The following is a 10,731-nucleotide window of genomic DNA, read 5'->3' on the forward strand; positions in this document are numbered from 1 at the left end:
GCATCTGTAGGTGATTATCCGTCCACATGACTTCTAGCACCAATTGTTCAAAAAAGTCTTCCGTTGTCGGCAGGATTCGAACCTGCGCGGGGAGACCCCAATGGATTTCTAGTCCATCGCCTTAACCACTCGGCCACGACAACCACATGATGTCCACCTGTTACTAAGCTCTCGAATGCTTAATTGTACCACGAGTTCACTATGCTTCACTATACTCTTCGGCTTTGGTGCATGACTGTCTCATAAGAGAAAGAAATTAGAAATAAGTGCATATGTTGAGGAGAATTGTTACAAGAGATGGTTCATCGCCACCAAATATAAACAGCTGTCTTTGTTTTATTAAAAAGAGGTACTCATCTAATATGTACGTGCATTCTTATAGCCACCTATCAGTTCAGCATGCTTTTAATTTTCATACTTTCAACTTAGTGATTCCTTCAGCCTGCATAACCACATGAACCATATTCACAGCATCATAAAGCTTGTTGGAGATGCCGGGGATTGAACCCGGGGCCTCATACATGCAAAGCATGCGCTCTACCACTGAGCTACATCCCCTTAGATTCACACACTGAAGATAAGCAGGGAGATGTGGGTGCTGGAAAGATGGTGGGAAGTTTACCACAGTTCATTTACACATACTACTCACCTTGTTATGATATATTGCTGATTGTAAATCAGCAAAGTACCCCTTTAACAGTTCAGAGACAACATATAATAACAGTCTATAGTTGTTGACAGAAATTAAGGGTGAATTTAGCTGATTTTAGCTCCTATAACAGCAAGATGCAATAACGCACCACCACAAAGTACCACCCATCTCTGCAGTCTTCAATCATCAATCCATCTTAGTCTGCAGTTAGCCACGAGTTTGAAAAAGAGACTGAGTAAGTAAGAGATATATATAAAGATGTAACCACCATAAGTTCTCATAGGCCTCAATGCTTTTGTCAACTGTTTCCCTATTCACTGGCCTGTCTTTGATGTTAAACGCGACACACCAAAAAAAAACACCCCACACACACACGGAAAGACATGCTCATCTGCTGCAGAAACGCTGCTCTCGTCTACTGGCAATGGGAAAGTAACCTATGGGCTATTTCTAGCTGGCTTACCCGTGTACACAACTCACATGCACTCATTTTGGTAAGAAACAGGCACTTTCCTGATGACTCAGCACTGTCTGTAGCAAGCATACTGTCCACATCAGTTCTTGCACTAATTGTTCAAAACAGTCTTCCGTTGTCGGAAGGATTCGAACCTGCGCGGGGAAACCCCAATGGATTTCTAGTCCATCGCCTTAACCACTCGGCCACGACAACTACACAATGTCCACCTGTTACTAAGGTCCTGAATGCTTAGATGTACCACCAGTTCACTATTGTTCACTATACTCTTTGGCTGTCGGATAAGAGAAAGAAATAAGTACGTATGTTGAGAAGAATAATTAGAAGAGTTGCTTCATCGCCACAAAATAAAAACCACACCTGTTTTTGTTTTACTGAGCAAAAAGTCCTTGTCTTATTTGTATGCCCTTTCTTATAGCCACATATCAATTCAGGGTGCTTTTAATTTTCATCCTCTACACACGAAGAGGATGTAGGTATTGTCTGCCTTAAGCGTGAAATGCTTTCAACTTAGGTATTCTTTCACCAGGCTGGGTCATATGCACTATACTCACAGCATCATAAAGCTTGCTGGAGATGCCGGGGATTGAACCCGGGGCCTCATACATGCAAAGCATGCGCTCTACCACTGAGCTACATCCCCTGTGTCATAAACAGAAAAACAGTACAAGAAAACAGAGGATGTAGGAGAACGATAAATGGACAAAGGCATGTAGTTTAACTTGCTACTTGCTACTAATCTAGGTTATAGAAAACTGTGTCTAGAACTAGAATTACCAAGTCAAAGAGTACTAGCTTTGCTGTTTTTGCTCCACATTGACATGAATCTTACAATAACTCAGAAAATAGCTGCCAGACGCAACTACTTTTGAAATAGTGCTACATGCCCAGAGAAAACAGAGAAAAAGGGGCTGAAGCATTCGCTTTGCTCATGAGGTACAAAAACCTACAACTACAAAGATGCACTGTCGGCAGGATTCAAACCTGCACAGGGAGACCCCAATAGATTTGCAGTCCATCGCCTTCATCACTCGGCCACAACAACCCACTCTAGAAAAATTTACTCAATATTGAGACACCTGAATTATATCTGCAGGGGCTTTAAACTACTGGGAGTCAACAGTACAAATTCCCGGCAGCTGAGCAGTCACCACACTTTTGCGAAAGGTTGATCGGAGCTACAAACATTTTATGTACTCTCTAATCATAAAGAACTACTCATAAGAATTCAGAAAAACTGAGAAGATCTGGAGTTCGTGATGAACTGTGTAACTATTTAGTAAAGCACGCTATACTACGAGCTCAACGTGCAGTAAATGAAAGGGTCTCTGGACACTTACAATTCAAGAACACAGAATATCGAGCTTAGTCTTGTCAAACAAAAGGTATTCCCAAAAATAAATAAAAATGAAAATTATATTTTTTAGTAAAAGTACAAACTGTAAAGTGAAAATAAAAACATTGTAACAATCCTCTTCACTGTCCTCTTTCATGTGGAGTCAATTTAACCAAGTGTTTTGTCTACTGATTCATCTGAAATAGACTTGAGCTTGAAATATGACTAAATTGTGTTCCTGCTATAGACACAGGAAGGTAATATAAATACACCTATCATTTTTAGTTCTATATATTGACCACAAGATGGCAGTGGTTCACATTCTTCTACAAGTCACCTCTTAGTAACACTTCTAAGTTACACACACTCACAGTGGTAAATGAAAAGGGACAGAGTAAGATGTGTGAGGAAGTGTACCTTGAAATACTGTGGAAGGATGCAGTTAAATGTCCTCTGTAGGCTGTATCAGTGTGAATATCCTTCTCTCAGACACCTTCAGAACCTTCAGAAGTCTCCTAAATGCTGCCCCAACCAAAAATTTGCAACAGGAAAAAATCAATGTAAACCAATTCAGTGGAAATAGTACATTACATAGATGTATACATACAAATATATATACACACTACAAGGATGTGGGTTTATCAGCCACCACAGCTAGTGGATTCCATGTTACAGGTGGTTAAGGTAAAGCCACTTACATTTGCATTATTCACTGCTGAGAAGGGGTGTGCCATATCATCTTGTTCACGATAACACCAGACTAAATATCAAAAATTAACATCGTGATACTCGCAATATTTCGCCTTATTGTCACATTGACATCATACTGTTACCCACGGCCACTACAAGCATGGCTGAAAGTGAAATTATTACAGACTCCGCAGTGGTTCCAAAAAGAGGAGCAGCTTCAGTAGTGTGGAATAAACTGTGGCGTCCTGAATGTTTTATGAACAGCCCCGGACTTCTCAGACTCTTTTAGTGACTTACCACTCAGAGGGAACTCATTCAGCGGCTCCTCTGGCAGCAGCACAGCGTCTCTCCCTCTCCTCTCTCACCGTATGCACACAGGAGTCGGTGTTGTCAAGTGATTTTGTCATTAACCTTTGGTGATGTAAACTTTTGTGACGCTCGCGGCTCGACAAAAAGCTCCATATATGTGAATGTGTGATAGTTGTGGTATTATAACAGCCTGTCACAGGTTACAGCGTGATGATTAGAGGAGAAATGGCAGAGCATAAAGGTCCAGGTAGAAAAAAATCTTTTGAATATATATGTATAATCATGTACATAGATCCCAGGGGATATTTTTTGTATTTGGGAGCTGTTTAAATGTGTAATTTGTGGTATTTTATTTTGTTGAACTATTAATATTGTAACAGAATCTGAATCTCACTCTGAGTTACTGTTGTTGTTCACAAACTAAAGAAATGCAAGATGATTTTTGTTTATCTTTTTCTGAATATTTGAGGGCAAACTCTTAGGCTGCATCACTTACTCTGATGCAATACTGCTTTGTTAAATTAACAATAAAATATATATCGCTTTTTACTACTTTGTCATATTGTCAAGAATATTATCACAAAAATACCCTGAGATATAGGGCCATATCGCCCACCCCTACTGCTGAGTCTCTTAACCTATAATAACATAACATGACTTCATTAGTTTATAGTTTGTGTTAATAACCTAAACCTGCAAAGTAACTAGTAACTACAGTTGTCAAACAAATGTCATGTTAGTGGAATAAAAAGTACAATATATACATCTGAGATTTAGTGGAGCAGGAATACAATGTAACAGAAAATGGAAAAACTAAAGTAAAGTACCTCAGAAATGTACATAAATACAGTATATAAGAAAACGTCCATGCCTGCTGCCTATCTACATTAACTGTTAATCGACACATTTGGATATTGAGCCGGGTGATAACCGTTTAGTATGAGCCAAATTACTGCTAACAGGGATTATATAAACTTTCTAACAGGCTGGATAAACAGAAAACGAACCTTGTTTTCTCTTGAGGCTTCCTCCCAGACAGTAATGCAGAGGCCCGGTGTTTTATCGTGATGGAGGTCAAAGCTGCTGCAGACGCCTCGTTACATAACCTGCTGAGATAAACACCAGTCAAACTTAAGCTAGCTAAAGTTAGCTCGTTAGCCCGCTAGCTTACATTTTGGAACGTTTACCGTTACTTTCTTGTAGACATGCTCCGGTTAAACTCGGAAACTGTGACAGTCAGCGGCCTTTCGACGACACAGTCACCTGACAGTAGTTTTTGCCTGCTAACTCTCTAATTTGTTAATTTATCCGAGTTTTGTGGGCATTAATAAACTTTGCGTGTCCTGTCCGCGTGCGGTCCTCTGCGGCAGAGGGCTGGGACTCGAACGGCGTGACGTCATAAGTCTTCATCGGCCGCTGGTGGTGACGCTGCTGTTAGATTTCGTGTTTATTAGGACATGCGAGTTTTAAATCACAAGTTTTCTCACTTCTGTATTCCTGTAAAATGAGTTTACTGTGCATGCCATATTCATTTTTAAATAAAATAAAGGCTAGGTCAGGTCATGGGTCTTCAACAGGGCTCCCGGGACCCCTAGGGAGTCCTCAGGGTAACTGCCGCCAAATTATTGTTATTATTAAAACTATTGGTTACCTGACTAATGCTTATAAATGTATAAATGTTTTTTGTTTTTAAACTATTCAAGGTTACTATATGTGGACAGCAACTTACAGTTAGGGCACAAGTATACTGGCTGCGTGGCCAAACATATGCGTACATAGTGTGCTGCGCCTGTGCGTATACTTGCTGCAGTACGGTCGTTTGTTGACGCAGCGAAAACACCTGATACTAGCCGTGTTTCCATCAGCCTGTTTAGATGCGCATCAAGTATCGCATCGGAAAATTATGATGGAAACACCAAAATTCGAATTAAAATTCTCTGATTCGCACAAACTAAAATACCCTCGCTTTAGCCAGGTTTTGGTTGATTCAAAAAAATTGTTGATTCACAAAACCGGGGATGGAAACAGTTATGTTCAAATTCAGTCTGACGTAGCGCACCTCTCTCCATGGTGATATCCACACTCCGGGTCGGGAAGGCGGTAATGCATTTACAAGCTGGTTGCCAACTGCCAGAAAACGTAGAAGCAGGGTCGTAGCTACCATTGAGGACACTGAGGTCAAATCCTCTATATTTATTTATTTTTTGTGAACTGGGGGTTTCAGCAACTTGCAGGGAGTTAAAGAAAACAAACACACATGATTTCAGTATTTTTGGGATCAAGCTGTTTAAATTTTAAAACTTTTTATCCAACAAATAGATTTTTATTCTTGTAAGGTTTTGAAACAGCATTTAGACATGTCGTCATGCCAGGAAATAAAAATTACAAACAGTACAATAAAACAAATTAAAAACATTTCAGATCTTTTTATTGATTTCTCGTCAAATTTTGAGGGTGATGTTTTGTGCACCAGGGGACCATTGACCTCAGTATTTTTGAAATCCTGGCTACGGCCCTGCTTAGAAGAAGAAGAATGTGAGACTTGTTTTGTTTCCGGTTCTGCGGAAAACTCGCGCGAGTTCGTAGTTTTCACCAAAGTCTGTACATTTAATGGAAACACACAGGATTCGTATTTCTTTTAATGCGCTTTTCCCAATGATTCGAATCACTTTTTAAAGATATTTTAGGACATTTTTGCCTTTAATCGATAGGACAGCGAAGCATGAAGGGGGGAGAGACATGCAACAAAGGGCCATAGGCCGGAGTCGAACCCGGGCCGCCGCGACAACAGCCTTGCACAGAGGGCGCCCGCTCCACCACCAAGTCACTGACACCCCGATTCGAATCACTTTTGAATGGAAACATAGCAACTGGTGGTCTCCGCTAGGGGCAGACCACAGCACACAGAGGTCGCGAAAAGCTAAGAAGGCGGTGACACTGTATTTCCGGATGTAGTAGGCTATACACAAACATGGATACTCTCGATGAAGAGGAGATTATAATTTTATGTCTTTTAAGATCTCGGCAGAGGAAAAGGCGTCGTCTCTGCCGCCATCGGAGATGGTATGTGCGGCTCGACCTCACATTCACGGTCTCTAGAGGTCTACTTCGTACAAGCACCTCTAGTGTTCATGTCAATATTGCATCTCACGCCTGACCTACCACGTCCTCCTGAGACCTGAACTTTCAGTCTGTATGTATTTTTATTTTGTCCTAGCTATTTGGGATCAACAGGACTCAGTAAGTATGCTATAGAAAACTAAACACAGTCAGTGATACTGATCCACTGTCCTCAAACGAGACGACAATATGTCCTAGTGTCTTCAAACGAGATGATAGAAAGTCCCAATGTCTTTGAATGAGTACTTCCTAATCAACAGCGTCTTAGCTTGTCACTGTTGCTACAATTGGTCAAATTTGTTGCCGTATCAAACTACAAACATTATTAATCATAAATAAACAAGTTTCAAACATAAAATGTGATCATGTTTTGGACCTTGTCCAATTTTCTATGGGGATCGGCTAAGAGGCTGACTTGGCAGAGATGGCTGCCATCTTGTTTGTACGTGGATGAGTGTATTGTGCTCTTACTACCACTAGATGGCACAAAAAAGTGTCCATGAATGAGGACAACAGGTCTAAGTTAAGCAGAATGAAGTATAAGCTCAAGTAAAATCAAAATGTGATGTCCTTATGTGAGGACACAGGGTCTCAGGACGATGTTAAAAATTACATGTGAGCAAAAAAAAGTCAATCAATAAAAAGCTTATTACCATCAACCGAACATTTTCTTTGGCCTGCTTTGTTTCTTTATAAACTAGATGATGTCAGCTCGGCAACTGCAATGGCAAACCAAAATTCCTTTCCGAATTGTTGTTCCAACTTGAGGGAGCGCTCACATAAATTTCCCAGACAGAAACTCTAAACTTTTCTGATTATTCCGACGCCACATGAATGCAGGGTAAATCTTTATCACTGGATGGAGGTAGGGTCGGGGGACATGGTTTTCCTTGTATTATTATTGACTTTTGTATCATGACCTGTTCAAATATTTACAGTGAAAAATGATTTTATTCCGTTCCAAATGGACAAAACCTCCTTACCTTTCAGATTAATAAGACAAGACTCCAAAAACAGGAGGATTACAAAGTCAGAAAGAGTCTGCAGATAGTTTGGGATCATGATAGGTGAGTGTTTGTTGAAAAGTCTGACAGAGCTCAGGGAAAATGCTGTTGATTTGGCAGGAGGTCTCGGTCAGACATTTGTTGTCTGTCTGGGCGTTTAGTGTCACTAACAAGCTCCTCTATCAAGAGCAGCTGACCTGAGCATGCAAAGGACTCCACAATCAAAAGGCTGTTTGGCGTGTTGAAACCTGAGCAATAATCACCATACTGTAATCTGGCGAGAATTACACCCTCTTATTCCAATTTATGAGACTATTAAACGGCTGAAAACACTGAGGTAGAAATTATCAGAACCTCTCATCTTGGAGTGCAATCAAGCTTCATTCTGCACAGGTTTGTGTTCAAGAGCGATGATCCTGAAACACTCTTCCATGGGCTCCACCTACCCTTCCATGCCAGTGCTGGCAATTTGTTTCCAGATGTAAACATGCATGTCGCTTGGAGGCTGAGATTCAGTGAAAACCAGTGAGCTTGTGGTGAGAATACACTCCGACTGCCAAACACCTGGACAGCATACAGCTGGCTGCAAGTCCTGTTTTCACTGGGGGGAGCGCTGATGCTGAGGCCACTGCAGGAACGCTGTGTGTCTGTTAATAAAAGATGATATTTCTCTGCCAGTAGCAGGATCATCCCATTGTCTACTGAAGCTGTTTCCCTGTGTTACAGAATCCGTCTCTCTGTACAGTATTTCAGCTCCAGTTTGTCAGCTGACCACAAAGATCCAGCTGTTGTCAAACCACTGTGGTCTTTGCACCGAGGAATTTGACAGAATGTTTCCAGCATCTCAATAAAAGGGGTCAAGGGCTTGGGGAAAAGGCTATCCAACCCCAATAACTGACATCATCATCCACCCTTTCTCTCGCACGTGGCCAAAAATCAGAAATCTGTTTTTGTTTGGTTTCTCTCATGGCTAAGCAACGCGACATAGAGCCTGTTGCTCTTATGAGACTTATTTTTTTCATTTGCTGGACACACTGAGCTGAGGAGAAAATGCGAAGCTCTGGCAACATCTGGCACAGATCAATCGAAGAAAACGAGTTGTTTCGATTTTCTGGAATGAAAGCTTGCAAAACAACCCCACTTGAAATGACATTGCAAAATTATTTGCTCCGAGAGTTTTGGGAGAGCGGACTGCAAAACATTACCTCACTTAGGGAAAGTACACCCAGATGAGCAACATGAATGCCTGGCCGGCTGAGAAACTTTATATAACATACTGTGTACCAACACCAGCTGCCACATTCAAGAGAACAGTAATACGTGGTAGCTTCCAAGTCCTGCATAACCAGCTGCTATAGGAACCCTCCCTTTTGTATCTCCACCTGACTGATTATGTAAATTACCAAAGTACACACTGTATGGCAACGGAGAGGAAACCTCTGTCTTTAATTATTCATCTTGGCTAACAGTGGGCCACAAACAGTACAAGGCCTTCCAGCCATCCTGCAAAGACTTCAACCATAAATTATGGATGAACTGGAAAGACCTTAGTGGCAGCAGACTCTGTTCGGGGAGACGGACCACTCAGGTTTGTCCTGTCAAAACTCTAGATTGCTACTTTTTTTTCCAAATCATAATCCGCAAAGTCTGGACAAGCTCAATTTACTCTGTTGGGTTTGGACTTTTACACATCACTTGTAGTTTCACTGCATGCATATTTCAAAGCTTAAGGCATTTCCCATAAAGAAAACTCTGTGGTTTCCCAACACTATAAATCATAGCTGTGTAAATTAATGTATGCTACGTTTTTTATTAAGCAAGAACTAATCCTATAGCAACACCCCCCCATAAACACACCAGAACTTGAGTTTGGAAAAAGGAAAAAAGAGCTCCTTCATATATTTCCATTAGTGTCATTATGTGCTGCTACACAATATTTCACAGTGTTTAGGATTATTATAATACCCAGGATGATAAAGATGATGTCTGTATTCCTTAACACAGAGTTAGATGTTCAGACACCAACAGGGAGCACAGTGCAAACATCTCTGGACCTGTAGTTTATCTGTACGGTCAAAGAGCATAGATCCTGTTAGGGCTGACATCACAATGACGTCATTTCATTAGCTGGAGGCAAAACACAGCCCTCCACCCTGGGTTCTAACCAGGAACCGTCTTGTTGTGAGGCGACAATGCTACAATGCAGACGTCCCTCTCCCCAGCAACGCTTTCCAGCTCCTCCTGGGGGACCCCAAGATGAGATATGTAATCCCTCCAGTGTGTTCTGGGTCTGACCCAGGGCCTCCTACTGGTGGGACGTGCCCAAAACACCTCCAGCAGGAGGCACCCAGGAAGATCCTGATCAGATGCCCGAACCACCTCAACTGACCAACTGACCCCTTTCAACACAAAGGAGCAGCGGCTCTACTCCAAGCTCCCTCCGGATGTCCGAGCTCCTCACCCTGTCTCTAGGCTGCCAGGCAGACCTGGTAAACCCAAACGTGCAGTGAGGGTGAACTGGGAACGTCTGGCTGAGGCCCCTGTCCGTGGGGTCTTCAACTCCCACCTCCTTGAGGAGGTTGGGGACATGGAATCGGAGTGGTCCATGTTCAAAGCGGCTGCTAGGAGCTGTGGTCAACAAAAAATCCAGTGGAAATAAGAATATGTGCAATAGTTTTGTCAAAAATATCGATACAGGTTGATTCTGAATATCGGAAATGGTTTCAGTACTCATTTGCGGTATCGGTTCAACAGTACCAGCGGCTTTTTCTCACTCTCTCTTATTGTTAATATTTCCTACAGTCATTCTGATTTTCTCTGCTACCAACCAGAAAGTGATTGACATGTGAAAGCCTTGTTATATATTTATTTAATAAAAAGAATCAATTTTATGCCCTTGATATTAATTTTTCCCCATACTATTGGAAGTGGTAACCCTAAATTCGATATTTTTCAAAGTATTGTATCAAAGTTAGTCATTCCAGTATTGTGACAACCAATATGTTGTGATTGTGAAAGGTAGCAAGATGAAATACCATTTTATAATAATGTGCAGAGCGTAACTCACAACTTCATGGTTGTATTGTTTGATTTTATTTTTTAAATAATGTATTTAATGTCGGGCTCTTTGTGTTTCCATATAAGC

At 41.4% G+C, this 10,731-nt stretch overlaps 5 non-coding genes across 5 annotated transcripts; all 5 read right to left on the bottom strand.

The window, feature by feature from the left end:
• Positions 1-61: 61 nt before the first annotated feature.
• Positions 62-143, bottom strand: trnas-aga (transfer RNA serine (anticodon AGA)). Its single transcript has one exon. It is a non-coding gene; the product is annotated as a tRNA-Ser (tRNA).
• A 343-nt stretch (positions 144-486) lies between these two features.
• On the bottom strand, positions 487-558 carry trnaa-ugc (transfer RNA alanine (anticodon UGC)). Its single transcript has one exon. It is a non-coding gene; the product is annotated as a tRNA-Ala (tRNA).
• Positions 559-1,240: 682 nt separating this feature from the next.
• On the bottom strand, positions 1,241-1,322 carry trnas-aga (transfer RNA serine (anticodon AGA)). Its single transcript has one exon. It is a non-coding gene; the product is annotated as a tRNA-Ser (tRNA).
• A 376-nt stretch (positions 1,323-1,698) lies between these two features.
• On the bottom strand, positions 1,699-1,770 carry trnaa-ugc (transfer RNA alanine (anticodon UGC)). Its single transcript has one exon. It is a non-coding gene; the product is annotated as a tRNA-Ala (tRNA).
• Positions 1,771-2,090: 320 nt separating this feature from the next.
• On the bottom strand, positions 2,091-2,172 carry trnac-gca (transfer RNA cysteine (anticodon GCA)). Its single transcript has one exon. It is a non-coding gene; the product is annotated as a tRNA-Cys (tRNA).
• Positions 2,173-10,731: the final 8,559 nt, after the last annotated feature.

This window comes from Epinephelus lanceolatus, chromosome 20, assembly GCF_041903045.1.
Source record: "Epinephelus lanceolatus isolate andai-2023 chromosome 20, ASM4190304v1, whole genome shotgun sequence".
Taxonomy (NCBI): Eukaryota; Metazoa; Chordata; class Actinopteri; order Perciformes; family Serranidae; genus Epinephelus; species Epinephelus lanceolatus.